Genomic DNA, 16,867 nt, shown 5'->3' with positions numbered 1-16,867 from the left:
TTACTGTATCTACGTTGGTACAAGGAGAAGGTGCACACGCAGTGGCAGAACTTGTGGGGGAGAACCCAGGTGCAGAAATATAATTTGGGCCCATTTCCTCCACCTCAACCCAAGTTTACAATTTGCAACATGGCAGTGGGTGACAAGGAGAGGCAGTCTAAGAGGGAGAGGCAGGGGAAGGGGGGGCAGAGTGTGGAAAGACACTGACAGGAAGAGGGTGACAGGTATACTGCACCTGCTGCACCAGTGGTAGTCCTGCCTCTGCAAATGTGTGACATAGAACACTTACAGTAGGTGGTACATCAGCTTGAGTTACTCAACTATTGTCAGTACATGTACAATTGCCCACTCTTGGGACTACATGGTAAGTAAGCACCATAGAAACATAGAATTTGACGGCAGATAAGAACCACTTGACCCATCTAGTCTGCCCCTTTTTTTAAACATGTTACCTCAACCCATATTTGATCCTTATTTCTTTGTAAGGATATCAATATGCCTATCCCAAGCATGTTTAAATTGTACTACTGTATTTGCCTCTACCACCTCTGATGGTAGGCTATTCCACTTATCTACTACTCTTTCTGTGAAGTAATTCTTCCTCACGTTTCCCCTGAATCTTCCTCCCTCTAGTTTCAGTGCATGTCCTCGTGTTCTGCTGCTCCTCTTCCTGTGAAGAATGTCTCCCACCTGTACCTTGTTAAAGCCCCTATATTTGAAAGTTTCTATCATGTTCCCCCTTTCCCTTCTCTGCTCTAAAGTATACATATTAAGATCTTTTAGTCTTTCCTGGTACGTTTTGTGATGTAGGCCATGCACCATTTCCGTTGCCCTTCTTTGTACAGTCTCTAATGTATTTATATCCTTCTGGAGATATGGCCTCCAGAACTGAACACAATACTCTAGATGAGGTCGTACCAATGACCTATACAGTGGCATTATTACTTCTTTCTTTCTACTGCTGATACCTCTCCCTATGCAATCAAGCATCTGACTTGCCTTCTTCATTGCTTTGTTACATTGCCTACCTGCCTTTAAGTCCCCTGAAATAGTGACACCTAGATCCCTCTCCTCCTCAGTAGTTTCCATTATAGTGCCATTTAAACTATATTTAGTCTTTGGATTTTTGAGACCCAAGTGCATGATTTTACATTTTTTGGCATTAAACTGTAGTTGCCATGCTCTTGACCATTCCTCTAATCTACCTAGATCATCAATCATTTGTTTTACCCCACCAGTGTCGGACTGGGCATAAAGGGCCCACCAGGGGAATACAGTGGTAGGGGCCCATGTTTTAGGGGTGTGGCCAGTTACCATGGGGTTAGACCTGCCCATAGAGAAGATTGTACAGCCATTAGAGACCATGGCCCGGATGTATTGTGATGCGAACCTGGTGGCCGTGCGAGACACCTGCCAAACTCTTATTAAATAAATAAGAAGTGAAATCTGATTGGTTGCCAAAATAAAACTTCTATTGGCCTGTGAAACTGAGCGGTAATAAATGTGTTGTCACACCAGGGGACTCAGTCGACGAGACTGAGACCTCTGGTGGGGACCTGGACCGGTACCTGAACCGGGGAGGTTGGAGAGGACCCCTGCGCATGAACTGCGCGACAGTGCACCCAGAGCCAATAAGTAGTCAGAGGTAAAAATACAACCAGATTTATTATGCAGAAGGTTGTAATGATACAGGCAGTAAAGTATGCAGGAGTAATGACAGTTCATGCAGATTGCAATACTTTACAGGTATGATGAATGAAGTATCGATGGTGGAACATCGGATGGGTAACGAATATGGAGACTGTGGGTCCGGAATGACGGACGGAAGATAGGAGCTTGACTGTGGGTCCGGAATGACGGACGGAAGCTTGACTGTGGGTCCGGAGTGTCGGACTATCGATGGTGGAACATCGGAGATGGATGATGCTGGAGCATCGGAGGACCAGAGTCCTGGAGCTAGGCTGGATCGCTGGGCTGACGAGGCAGGCTCACAGGTGATGGAATAACCTGGACTTCAACAGGAGATGGAATAACCTGGAATACACTGCAGCATGGAAGACAACACCAGCAGAGAAAGACACTTGCACGGAGACAAGGACAGCTGACCATATACAGGAGACAACTGAAGCACTAGCATTGATCTGAGAGCTCCCAGCATACTTATACCCACTGGGTGGCCAGGATTGGCCGGGCAGGTATGACTGGGAGATCAGATCACACAGGATTGGACGGGAATGACATGTGACTGGGAAAACATGGCAGCCCCCATGTCAGGCTATGGCGGGAAAGTATGTTTGCGCACACCATGCTGGATACTGGGAGCAATGGCGGCGGACAGGTGGATTGCCGTGCACTGAGCACTGTCACTGGGGACAAGGAGAGCGGTGCGCCGCGCAGCCGCGGACTCAGCAGCGCTGAGCAGACTGGAGGATGGCAGCGGTGATGGCGCACGGCAGACAGGACGCCGGCAGGGGTGACGTCTGGACCGCAAGCTGAACCTGCGGAGGCACTTAGCCGGTAAGAAAGTCTGTCTGAGAGCTCGGATCGTGACAGCACCCCCCCCTTTAAGGGTGGCCCCAGGACACCTTTTAGGCTTGCGGGGAAACTTGGAGTGGAACGCCCGGATGAGTCTGGGAGCATGGACATCGATGGCATTGGTCCATGATCGCTCTTCGGGGCCGTAGCCCTTCCAATCGATCAGATATTGCAGACGACCATATCGGATGCGAGAGTCCAAGATCTTACTGACCTCATATTCTGTTCCACGCTGGGTGCAAACCTTAGGAGCCTTGGGGAGCTTGGAATGAAAGCGATTCAGAACCAGCGGCTTGAGCAGCGAAATGTGGAATGTAGCTGGCACTTTCAAATAGGGCGGCAACTTGAGCTTGTAAGCTACTGGATTGACGACTCGCTCAACTGGGAAAGGACCAATATATCGGGGAGCGAACTTCATCGATGGCACTCTCAATCGAAGATTCTTGGTTGACAACCAGACACGATCTCCGGGACGGAGGGCTGGCACAGCTCTGCGTTTCCTGTCGGCAAATTTTTTGTACCTGCTTGAAGCTTTCAGGAGTGAAGAACGAATAAGCTTCCAGGATTTGACGAATTGCCGGATGGTCGTGTCGACCGCTGGAACAGAGGACACAGGTTGCAGAGTGAAGTCAGGAACTCGAGGATGAAACCCATAGTTGGCAAGGAATGGAGTGACATTAGATGAAGAATGATATTGGTTATTATGGCAGAACTCTGCCCATGGAAGGAGTTGAGCCCAGTCATCTTGGGAAGAAGAGACATATGTGCGGAGAAATGCTTCAAGGTCCTGATTCACCCTCTCCGTTTGGCCATTGGTTTGAGGGTGGTAGGCTGTGGAAAACTTTAGCTTGATTTGAAGCAGGGAGCACAGGCTTCGCCAGAATTTGGCTACGAATTGGACTCCTCTATCGGAGATGATTTCGAGAGGCAGTCCATGAAGCTTGAATATCTCTTTGATGAAGAGCTGGGACAGCTTGGAAGCTGACGGAAGACCGGTGAGGGGAACGAAGTGAGCCATCTTGGTGAACCGATCAACAATCACCCAGATGGTGGTGAATTTGTCAGACTCTGGAAGATCAGTTACAAAGTCCATAGAAATATGCGTCCAAGGACGATGTGGCACTGACAGTGGCATCAATTGCCCAGGAGGAGACTGACGACTGGTCTTGTGCTGAGCACATTTAGCACAAGAGGAAACAAAGTCCTGTACATCCTGTTTGAGGGACGGCCACCAGTAGGACCTGGTGATAAACTCGTAAGTTTTCTGAATGCCTGCATGGCCAGCGAATTTTGAAGCATGCGCCCAACAGAGCAACTTCTTTCTTAGAGCTGGCTTTACATATCTTTTCCCTGTAGGGGGCGTGAGATTTGAAACTCTCGTTGCGGAGAAGGCCACTGGATCAATAATAAAATGTTGATGTGTGGACTTTGACTCACTTTCTTGCTCCCATGAGCGGGAAAGGGCATCAGCTTTTCGGTTTTGTGTCCCTGGACAGAACGACAGCTTGAAACGGAACCTGGAAAAGAAAAGTGTCCATCTGGCTTGACGGGGATTTAAACATTGAGCAGACTTGAGATACAGAAGATTCTTGTGGTCTGTGATAATTGTGATCTCATGAACAGCGCCCTCTAGAAGATATCTCCACTCTTCTAATGCCAACTTGATGGCGAGAAGCTCTTGGTCACCGATGGCATAGTTACGCTCTGCAGGCAGGAACTTACGGGAGTAGAACCCACAGGGATGAAGACGACCATCGGGCGCTTTCTGCGAGAGGACTGCCCCAACACCCACGGAGGAGGCATCAACCTCGAGAATAAAGGGCAAGGTGGTATCAGGTTGTCTTAAAACAGGAGCGGAAGTGAACCTCTGTTTCAACAGATGGAAGGCTTCGATGGCTTCTGCCGGCCACTTCGCTGGATTAGACCCCTTTTTAGTCAAGGCAGTGATGGGAGCCACAATAGAAGAGAAGTTACGAATGAATTTTCTGTAATAATTGGCAAAACCCAGGAAACGTTGAATACCTTTCAGCGAAGAGGGAATTGGCCAATCTTGGATGGCCTGCAGTTTTCCTGGATCCATTTGAAGACCGGAACCGGAGACAATGTACCCTAGGAAGGGTATAGACTTCACCTCGAAGACACACTTCTCCAGTTTACAGTAGAGATGATTAGCTCGCAGCCGGGACAGAACCTCTTTGACCCAATAACGATGTTCTGTGATGTTATTGGCGTAGATTAAAATGTCATCGAGATATACAACTACATGACTGTACAGAATGTCCCGAAAGATCTCATTGACATAGTGCTGGAACACGGCTGGGGCATTGCTGAGCCCAAAGGGCATGACGAGGTACTCATAGTGGCCGTCTCTGGTATTAAACGCCGTCTTCCACTCGTCGCCCTCTCGTATGCGGATGAGATTGTATGCACCTCTCAGATCGAGTTTTGTAAAGATGGTTGCACCGCTGACACGGTCAAACAGCTCGGTGATGAGAGGCAACGGATATCGGTTCTTTACTGTAATGTCATTGAGGCCGCGATAATCAATGCAGGGACGTAGGCCTCCATCCTTCTTTTTGACGAAGAAGAATCCTGCGCCAGCAGGAGAAGTCGAAGGACGGATGAATCCCTTTGCCAGATTTTCCTTGATGTAACTGGTCATGGCTTGAGTCTCTGGAAGAGAGAGAGGATAGGTTCTACCTCTGGGTGGTTCTTTGCCTGGGATAAGTTCAATAGGGCAATCCCACGGTCTGTGAGGAGGTAGGACATCAGCGCCAGACTTGCTGAATACATCTGAGTACTCTTGGTAGGGAAGAGGCGGAAGGTCTGCTGCATCGGCTGAAGAATGACGAGCTGGGAGTACCTTTTGGAGACAGGTACCGGAGCAGGAAGGATCCCAGGAAAGGATTTCAGATGTCTTCCAATCAAGACGAGGATTGTGAAGACGGAGCCAGGGTAAACCCAGAACCAGAGCATGAGTGGCTCGGGGTAAAACCAGGAAGGACAAAAGTTCAGTGTGCAGGACTCCCACTTTTACTGTAAGTGGCAAAGTTCTGCGGGAGACTGTCGCATCAGGAATCCTACTGCCATCCACAGCAGTAAGGAAGACAGTCTTGGAAAGACTTTCAGTGGGCAACCCCCACTTGCGGACCAGTTCTGCAGTAACAAAGTTGCCAGCGGCACCGGAATCAAGAAGCGCGGAGACAGTCTTGAAATGCTGACCAACTTGTAGGGAAACTGGAAGGACACAATCGGTTGCTGATGGAGAGGACTTAATTACTCCTAGCCTACCCTCTCCTTGACGGGCTAGGAGGAGGAGTTTTCCTGACGCTTTGGGCATGCAGAAATTTGATGTGCAGGATCGGCACAATACAGGCAGAGCTGTGCCAACCGTCGACGTCGACGTTCTCCTGGAGACAAGCGGAAACGGTTTATCTCCATTGGTTCTTCTTTGGAGTGGACCGCAGGAGCAGTGGGTAAAGAAGGCGGAGGAGTTGGCACTTTAACTGGAGCGCTCTTGTGACGTTCTATAGCCCTTTCTCGGAAGCGTAGGTCTACTTTAACACACAATGAAATAAGGTCGCTTAGACCTGAGGGTAAGTCTCTTGTAGCGAGTTCATCCTTGATACGATCGGATAGGCCATGCCAGAAAGCTGCGTATAAGGCCCCATCACACCAGGAGAGTTCAGACGCCAGAATATGGAACTGGACCAGATATTGCCCGACGGAGCGGGATCCTTGTCTGAGACGGAGGAGTTCAGTGGAGGCAGATGCTGATCGCCCAGGCTCATCGAAGATACGCCGGAATGTTGACACGAAGTCCTTGTAATTGGACAGGATGGCATCAGATCTTTCCCATAAGGGAGACGCCCACTCTAGTGCCGCTCCACACAGGAGGGAGATGATGTAGGCGATCTTGACCCTTTCAGTAGGGAAGTTACTGGGTTGCAGCTCAAAATGAATCTCACACTGATTGAGAAAGCCTCGACAGGTCTTGGGGTTCCCATCATACTTGGTGGGGACAGACAGATGAAGGCGAGGTGCAGCAGCCATTACAGGAGGATGAACGGGACTCGGAAGTTCTCTGACAGGCTCAGGGCCACTGAGAGTGGTCTGTAACTTATCCAGCCGGGAAGACAGATCTTGCAGGCAATGAATCACTTGGCTCTGCGCAGCCTCTTGCTGATCCAAGCGAACAGCCAGTTGCTGTACAGGGCTGGGTGGAGAAGCTTGGTTTGCGGCTGGATCCATTTGGCTAGTGCTTACTGTCACACCAGGGGACTCAGTTGACGAGACTGAGACCTCTGGTGGGGACCTGGACCGGTACCTGAACCGGGGAGGTTGGAGAGGACCCCTGCGCATGAACTGCGCGACAGTGCACCCAGAGCCAATAAGTAGTCAGAGGTAAAAATACAACCAGATTTATTATGCAGAAGGTTGTAATGATACAGGCAGTAAAGTATGCAGGAGTAATGACAGTTCATGCAGATTGCAATACTTTACAGGTATGATGAATGAAGTATCGATGGTGGAACATCGGATGGGTAACGAATATGGAGACTGTGGGTCCGGAATGACGGACGGAAGATAGGAGCTTGACTGTGGGTCCGGAATGACGGACGGAAGCTTGACTGTGGGTCCGGAGTGTCGGACTATCGATGGTGGAACATCGGAGATGGATGATGCTGGAGCATCGGAGGACCAGAGTCCTGGAGCTAGGCTGGATCGCTGGGCTGACGAGGCAGGCTCACAGGTGATGGAATAACCTGGACTTCAACAGGAGATGGAATAACCTGGAATACACTGCATCATGGAAGACAACACCAGCAGAGAAAGACACTTGCACGGAGACAAGGACAGCTGACCATATACAGGAGACAACTGAAGCACTAGCATTGATCTGAGAGCTCCCAGCATACTTATACCCACTGGGTGGCCAGGATTGGCCGGGCAGGTATGACTGGGAGATCAGATCACACAGGATTGGACGGGAATGACATGTGACTGGGAAAACATGGCAGCCCCCATGTCAGGCTATGGCGGGAAAGTATGTTTGCGTACACCATGCTGGATACTGGGAGCAATGGCGGCGGACAGGTGGATTGCCGTGCACTGAGCACTGTCACTGGGGACAAGGAGAGCGGTGCGCCGCGCAGCCGCGGACTCAGCAGCGCTGAGCAGACTGGAGGATGGCAGCGGTGATGGCGCACGGCAGACAGGACGCCGGCAGGGGTGACGTCTGGACCGCAAGCTGAACCTGCGGAGGCACTTAGCCGGTAAGAAAGTCTGTCTGAGAGCTCGGATCGTGACATGTGTGTAAAGGCATATTTGTTAAAGATAACAAAAACGAAATAAGTAACAAAAATACTTAAAATATACAAATAAATAACATACACCTGAATGAAAACAATTAGAGTTTTATTTGTTTGTAATTGATATTTTAATTGTCAGGTTTTTTGGGGTGAAAAATCCTAATTTGGATATCTGCCTTTCCGCTAGACTAAACTCATTTAGAATCGTCTGTTTGACTGAAGGAAAATCAGCACATGATTAATCAAGCGTAAAATTAGCTGCAATCGTCCCTGAACTGCTGATATGACTTCATTTAAAAGATCTAGCATGGAAAAAACAAGCTTCGGGATTTCATTATCACTACTTGTAGAAAAAGCGCTCATATTGTGTTGCACTGTATAATAGCGCAGGTAATAATATTCAAAAGTCATTAAAAAGGGTCCGGCCGCGCTCCCTCCCCCCTGGGCTGGCTGGGCCGTGGGCAGCGGCCGCAGCACTTTGCACACTTCCGAAATGGCCACAGGAGGGCTGCTGTGCATGCGCGCACAGCACCTCCCAGGCTCCCAGTTCCCATTCCCCCTCCGCCCAGCCAGCACTGAAGAAGCAGCAGCATTATTGCATAACGCCACCCCCCCCCCCCCGGGTGTACATACCATCGTACATGCTGCCACCCCCCCCCTTCCCGCCCGCTCCCGGGCCGGATTCAGGACCCAATCCGCCCCTGCACCCACCCTTAGCTTGTAAAAGAGGACATGCACATTGCACACTTGAACACAAACAAGTCATTTCAGTCAGAAGGAATGCCAAACCTGTGACTGAAATGACTGGTTCGTTTGAGCCCCACAATAAAAGAAGAATAACAAGAAAAAAGAAGAGGCACAAGGTGGAATTGTCCCTGGGACCACCAACCCACCCTTAGCTTATAAAAAAATAGGACATGCACATTGCACACTTGAACACAAACCAGTCATTTCAGTGGTCCAACACTGCGTGGAGGCAGAACAATCACACACTGAACTTCTGACTGAGTATCAGTGTATTGGGGTGCAGTGCAGTGCAGCACACCAGACACCACAAACATGGTAAAAAAAAGGAGAAAAATATCTATATATTTCTTTAGAGTACACTACACTGATTGACACTCAGTACTGACAGACAGTGACACACAGCCCCTTATCATTTTAATATGACACACTGACTGACACAGCTTGCCTGTACACTACACTACATTGACTGACACAGCCTGCCTGTACACTACACTACACTGACTGACACAGCCTACCTGTACACTACACTACACTGACTGACACAGCCTGGCTGTACACTACACTACACTGACTGACACAGCCTGGCTGTACACTACACTACACTGACTGACACAGTCTGCCTGTACACTACACTACACTGACTGACACAGCCTCTGCCCACTATACTGATGATTACTGACTAACAGCCTGACACACAACCCGAACACCAGGCTAGCACAAGACCCACAAGACTCAGCACAAGACCCAGCACAAGACTCACAAAAGTGACCCAGCACAAGACTCACAAGAGTGACCCAGCACAAGAGTGTGTGACCCAGCACGAGTAACCCAGCAGCACAAGAGGGACCCAGCACAACACCCAGCACAACACCCCGCACCACACCCAACAGAGCTGTGCGCTGTTTGGAAGTGTGGAATAAATGGTTCCAAATATGCGAGATGCTGAACCTTTAAAGACTCTATGTCTCGCGACAATCCAATGCGGGACTTTGCTGTTCGGCCACGCTCTGGTTTCTGAACAAAGCTGGAAACTCGCGAGCGCGGCTCGCAGACGGCCCGTATACTGTATTTGGACCCGCACCGCTTCACACGCGCCTAAGCCCACCCCCAAACTACTTAGTAACTACCCAATGGGAGTCTAGGGGCGGGCTCAGAAGGCATACACGAAACGTTTTGCTGTTTCCTGGGCACCGCTCGGCTCCAGTGACACGATGCTTGGAGGAACCAGCCAGCACATATATTACATACATGATAACATGTATGTTTACATGTGCTTAGCGGTGTATGGTCAGTGCTGTATAATAGATCATTAGTACCCCAAACAGAACAAATGATATATGTATATTACGGATATTCTTTAATATCAAACAAGTGAATACATTTGGTATGCCTTTCTCCCAGGAGAATAAAACAACAAGAATATATAATATTATGAATCATTCCCCCACACTTAGCAATCTGTGTCAGTAAATAGGTTCACTGCGGGCAGCACAGTGGCAGCAAACCAGAAATTCAGCACAAAATGAAACAACGCTGTTGCTGGGAATTCCGTATGTCAAAGGAATGCAATATTCAAAAGCCAGAGCTGCAACTGGCATATTATCAACAAGTGGATCAGGTGTTCCTTTGTGGTTTAATTATAGCAGGCTATGATGCCAAGGTGCCGTATCTCAAGCACAGACACGGAGTAGCTGTAATCAGCCGTAGTGCCCACACTCAGATGTTTAACCACTTAACTGGCGAATATTTGCCAAGTATTGTTTAAAAAAACACAACAACGTCATAAATAACTGATCATCATCATCATTGGAACATTGAAACATCCGCAAGCATTGCATTCATAGTGACTTTGGGGTAAATTTACTGAGAATTGTTTTGGAGATGGGATGTTTCCCATAGCAATCAATCAGATTCTATTGAATAACGTTTAGAAGGTGCTAAATAAATAAGTAGAATCTGACTGGTTGCCATGAGCAACATCCTATAGACTTCACATTAGTAAATGTTCCTATTTGACCTTTGAGTGCCAGGTACACACTGGGTGCGTTTCCAGGACTGCTGCTCCTCTATACAGTTGTTGGGTGATCAGCAGTGATTGGCAGCACGCAGACACCGGGGTGGTGCTGGTGGTGGGGGGTCTATCAGGAAGAAGAGGGTCCGGGAGGTCCCTTTGAGAGCTGCAGCTGTTTGAAGCATCCAGCCAATCTGTATCTAACTGGTGGCATCATGTGAGACTAGATCAGCGCATTGGTGAACTAAGAGGGTGTCTCTATCCAGTTTTGGACCTTGATATTCACCACTGTTTTGACCCGGACCAGTCTCCTCTCCAATAATTCGATCCACGGATACCAATTGGGATCCCTAACAAGGGCCCACCCAGGATCTAACTCGAACGGAGGATATTTATTCCAAGTAGGAGAACAACACTCCACATTAACACCTACCGCGGGTAACTCTGGTTATATTGGTTACCACATGACCCAGCCATCTACCAGGAGACAACATAGGAACGGACTTACCCATCAGTGGCTACATTAAATACGGTTACGTATCAACTGGACAATTTTTATAGTACCCCTCTTCTATTTTACTTGGTCAATTTTTATCCACATTTTTATGTCATATACCATGTCCTACTACATGTTTTTTAATTAAATATTTACCACTTTTTGCATTTCATTGGCACAAATTTGTTTATTACCATTTTATTTATTAGCGCAGTGTACCCCCTTGTGTTTCTTCTAGATCAGCGCACTGGTTGGTATGGTCAGTACGACACAACCATGACAGGCAAGTTGGTAAAGTGCTTCAATACAGTCGGCCAGCCTGTAATGAAAATACCAAGACAGGTGTAGTGACCTGTACAGAGAGTACTGTATGTTAAGTGGGGTATTTATCAAAGGGGAGAAATGCAATTGAGAGCGATAAAGTACCAGACAATTCGCTTCTGCCTTACAATTTACAGGCTGTGTTTAAAAATGACAGGAGCTGATTGGCTGGTGCTTTATCTCTTACTATTTTATCGACTTCTCCGTACCGATGAGCAGGGAGTGAAGCAATGTAGTACAACTACCAGCGGGCTAGAGAGATAGTATACAACACATATCCCGGTCAGTGAGTCGGCTGGAGCCCCCCACGCTGGAGGCCAGATACAGGAAGTCGGTACATTCAGCCAGCGGGGACATGTCCGATGGTCAAAGTAAAGCAAATAGGCGTCTGCATCTGGATAGTGCTGCCAGAATCCGCCCAGACACATTAGTTGGCTACTAGTTTCTGGCAATACAAAGCACCTTCAAATGAGCAGCTGAAATGTAACTGAAATGCATTCAAAGGCATATATGGCAATATCCCTGTACATGACGCATTTCACAGCCAACATATCAGCTTTCTCAAAAAACCACATGCTGTTTCTGCTCGCATGCCATAAGTTAGCACAAAAGTTAGCATTGACATGCCACTCCCACGGATCCAAGCAATCACAGGGTTGCCTCCCATAGAAGCCCATTTCACGGGAGAGATCAATGCGCAGGTCCGACCTCTCCTTCTTACAATGTGAATGGTGTGGGCCTGTGATTGCTCTCTGTAGTGGATGCGCAGTTTGCAGATTTCCAACAGACCCAACCGCATTTGGACTTGCCACTGACCCAGCATCAGCCCTATAGTGCGGCACTGGGAGAGTACCATCAAATTACAGAGCAAATGCTAACACGAGTCCCACCCATACTGTATGTCTGTCCATTCCTCATGCTATGAATTCCATGTTTACTAATGAAAATATTCAGTTGATATATTTTTTTGATTGAAGACTGCCTATAGCGCTTCCATTTTATTTGTTTTCTGTTACGGTTTAGTGTGGTGGGTTTGTACTACATCCCATTTATAAGCAATAACAGGGGTCTGGATCTGAATATTTTAATATAAAATCCTATAATTGATAGCGTCTGATTCTACCTTTCTCAGCAGAACATTACAACACTGTACTTTTCTTGGTCAGTCTTCAATACACATATTTCAGTATGTAGAAACTACACTGGTGACATGAAGAGTCTATCGGTGGAATGCAGTAGTAGGCATCAGGATGAGGGGTGTGGCCAACCACCTGAGGGGGTGTGGTCAGCCTTCATAGACACTTGGATAACCATTAGACCATAGGTTCCCAAACGTGGTCCTCAAGGCACCCCAACGGTCCAGGTATTAAGTATATCCATGCTTGGCCACAGGTGAATTAATTAGTAACTCAGTCAATCTGATTTAACCATCTGCGCTGAGCCATGGATATACCTAAAACCTGGACCGTTGGGGTGCCTTGAGGACCGCGTTTGGGAACCTCTGCAATAGACAAATGATGGTCTGGTTTATAAGTGGTCCTGCTTGATGTAGAACATGTAACTGAATCTTTTATATTGTAATTAATATATCATTTCTATACACAGTTTGGAATTTGATCCCTAGAGGAGAGGAGTGGTCCACAGGCAATAGGACCTTCTGGGGTTTTCCCCTGTACCCCTTTGTACCAGACCTACCCTTCTGCTGTCTCTCTGAATTAATAAATACACATATTCCACAGACATTGGAGATTATTCTGGTCCAGAAAAGGAAAGTCAAAGGTGACTTGAAGGGAACCCGACAAGGTTTTTTGGGGCACGCTTGTAAGTAATAATATATGTTTGGTATGGTGTCTATTAGTTAAAACATAACTTTTAATTTTTGAAACACTTAAAAAACAGATTTAGCATAAGAGGGGTTACACATTTACTGAGGAAATTCAGATTGTTAGGTTAATTCTTCCTCCTCCAAGCAATAAATCAAAGTAATGCTGACTAGGTCAGGTACTTAATTATAAACTTAGCGAAAATTAGTCACACATATAGCTATTTCTTATATTGGCAGTTATAACAGAAAATGATGTCTGCTTATCATCTAGGTTTGAAATAGCAAATCTGATGGCGCAGGACACACCACCCCTCAGTAATCAATTGAAATTGTTTTATGTGATATCAGACGAGGAAAAGGAATTAGAGTCACAACTTGACAGGAGTAAATCAGGATAGAAGTAAAGAGGTGTGGATGAAGCGTCACTCTCACAGCTGTTGGCTTCTGCTTTTATGGTGGATTACGGCACCGGCTATTCCCTGTTAGTTCCCCAGACAGGTACTTGGCCGACCCTTCACTGCTTAGCTTCTGGGTTCGGGTGGTACCAGGCGATTCAGTGAGGTATGGCCGTATGGTTAAAATGCGAGAGCCCTGCTGGTGGAAAGTGAGCTCAAGCGTGCTTCTGCTGTTGGTCCTGCAGTAATAGGATCCTCCCTGTTACCATCGGGGCCTTGCAGGGTGAATAATTTGCAGGAGGGCCAATGAGAGAGTCACTAAAAGGTGAGATATAGGGTAGTCAGAAAGAGGGGGAATCTTGTGCCTGAGCCCAACTTCTGCTGTCCCCAATCTTACAATGTATAGGATTGGGGATGAGAGAGAAGGGGTGAGGCGATCCTCCCTGGAGTGGGAAACACGAGGGCAGTTTGCCCTGGATGGAGAATGAAAGTAGAAGGAGACCAAGGCTGGGATGATGACCTAACTACCCTCAAAAAAATCCTACAGAAACAAACCAGGTCAAGCTGGGATCTCTCGAGTCTCGAGAACTATTGTAAACAAAAAATAACACCAAGAGGCCTTAGACCTAAAACCTTCCCAGCATTTGACCTACATACTGAAAACCTTAGGAAAGAATGGGAAGCGAGCTTACTCAAATGCTCACATGACTTGATGTCAATCCTAATACGTCATAACCACCTTATACTGGAAGAGTGCACTCAGAAAATCGAGGCATTGGGGAAAAAATTAGAAAAGTGGGAGACCGATCCAGCTTTCCAGAACAACTTTGAAAAAAACAAAAAAGACCTAGAAAAATACGAAGAAACCATAATAGAGCGCAAGAGAAGCAAATTTCTCAGGGACCAGCAGGACTTCGCATCTGGCAGAATCTTCAATTGGGCAAGATTCCAAAGAACACAGAGAAAAGACACCAATTACGGACCAAGAGGCACGCCATCGCCCTCGGAATCAGAATATTCGAGCGCTGATGAGAACAGTGACAGCACGTACGCCAATACCAACATCAGAGGTTCGGAAGATTTTTTAGATTTTGGAAACGGGAGAGGCCAATACAGAGGAAGAGGAAGACGAGAAGAGGGAGGAAGAAACAGAAGAAGGGATTGGTCGAGATGGGAGCCCAGGCAACCGAGCAGACAATCCCAAAGGAACAGACAACCACAGACTTACAGACAATGAAACTCCAGATCATCAATCTCTCAGAACACAACCTAACCCCCACTCAAATTGGAGTCCTGGAAAAGGGCCTCTCTTTCTCTCCATCAAAGACCTTTAACCGTTTCAAATGGGAAACCAACATAAATCTTTTCGGAAGGAAACTACTACTTGCCAAGTTCCATGCTCAACGTGACAAGGACCAGACAGAGGGCACCTCCACCGAATGGTCAACAAGGGAACTACAGGCCATCCAAGACCTAGAAGAACTGCAAAACAATGATGACCTGACACCCCCCAATAGGTTTATCTGCAAGAAAAAATCAACATTCTTTCCGAATGATACCATCTGTCCCGAGGTTAAGATCTTCACAAAACTGGTATCCCGAGACCTGGACAATCTTCACCAAAAAAAGAAGAAATACAGACCCAACACCAACCTCACACATTCTGAAACCCAAGCCATCAAGGAAATCCAAAAATGGCAGGACGTACTAATCAAACCTTCTGACAAGGGTGGCAACATCGTGCTATGGCCGACCCTAATGTATCTGAAAGAGGTACATAAACAATTGGATGACGAATCATGTTACTCCAAAACTTTATTTGACCCCACAACCAACTTCCAAACAACTTACGATAGAATAATCAATGGAGCCCTTACAAAAGGGATCATCACAAAATCTGAACATCTGTTTCTCAAAAACCCAAACCCAAGAGTAGCCACCTTCTATTTACTACCCACGGTGCATAAAAATCTCAAAGAACCACCAGGGAGACCCATTGTCTCCGGCAACGGATCCTTGATTGAAAATGCATGCACCTTCCTAGATGTTCACCTCAGACATCATGTCACAAGCCTACCGTCCTACACGAAGGACACAGCTGACGTCCTAAGAAAACTCCATGATGTCCAACTGGAGGATGACCACCTCCTGGTATCCCTAGATGTGGAATCCCTGTATAACTGCATAAAACACGATCTTGGAATACAGGCTGTCAAATACTTCATGGAAATGGAAGGCATCACTGAATTCCATGGTTTTCTCCTCGATCTGTTAGACTTTGTCCTGCGCAAAAATTACTTTGTCTTCAATAATCACTACTATATCCAGGGAAGAGGGACAGCGATGGGGGCAGCATGTGCCCCCACCTACGCAAACCTCTTCCTTGGTTGGTGGGAAAGAGAAGTCGTTTTCCAAGAGGAGATGGACATTGATTGTATACACAGCTGGATGCGTTATATTGATGACATTCTGATCATTTGGAAGGGCACACATCAACACTTAACAGATTTCATCCAAAAACTTAATACCAACAATCTGAATCTGAAATTCACCTACGAATGGAGCAAGAACAGCATCACTTTCCTTGACCTTCGCATCTATCGGGGAATCAATAATGTCCTATCAACAGAAATATACAGGAAATCGACCTCAACGAACAGTTTGCTGCATAATACCAGTGCCCACTTTCCACCCACTAAGACCAACATCCCAAAAGGAGAATTTTTGCGACTACGCCGTAATTGCTCGGAAGACGCAGTGTATGAAGACAAGTGTAAGGACCTTTCCATCAGGTTACAAGAACGGGGTTATTCAAAAAGGACCATCAAGAAAGCCAAAAGGGACACCCAATCCATAGAAAGGGATGAGATGCTATTCCGTACCAAATCCAACCCTGAAGATACCAAAACCATAAGGATGGTGGGCGACTTCTGCAATGAGTGGAAAGATATCACTAATATCATCCAAAGACACTGGCATGTGTTACTATCAGATGACGACCTAGCAACCACTCTTAACAAAAAAGTAGACATGAGTTGGTGACGGGCTCCAAACCTTAGGGATAACCTGGTCCACAGTCACTATGTGGCCAGACAGCCGAGCAAACCCACAACTACAGGCAGTTACCCATGTGGAGGGTGCAAAGCATGCACTCACGTCACCAACATCACCACCATGAAAAACAGATATGGTGATACCATAAACATCCGGGGATTCTACAACTGC

Source organism: Crinia signifera, chromosome 2 (assembly GCF_055691185.1).
Source record: "Crinia signifera chromosome 2, ASM5569118v1, whole genome shotgun sequence".
NCBI lineage: Eukaryota > Metazoa > Chordata > Amphibia > Anura > Myobatrachidae > Crinia > Crinia signifera.
The sequence above is the reverse complement of the archived record's forward strand: the minus strand, read 5'-3'. Positions refer to the sequence as shown.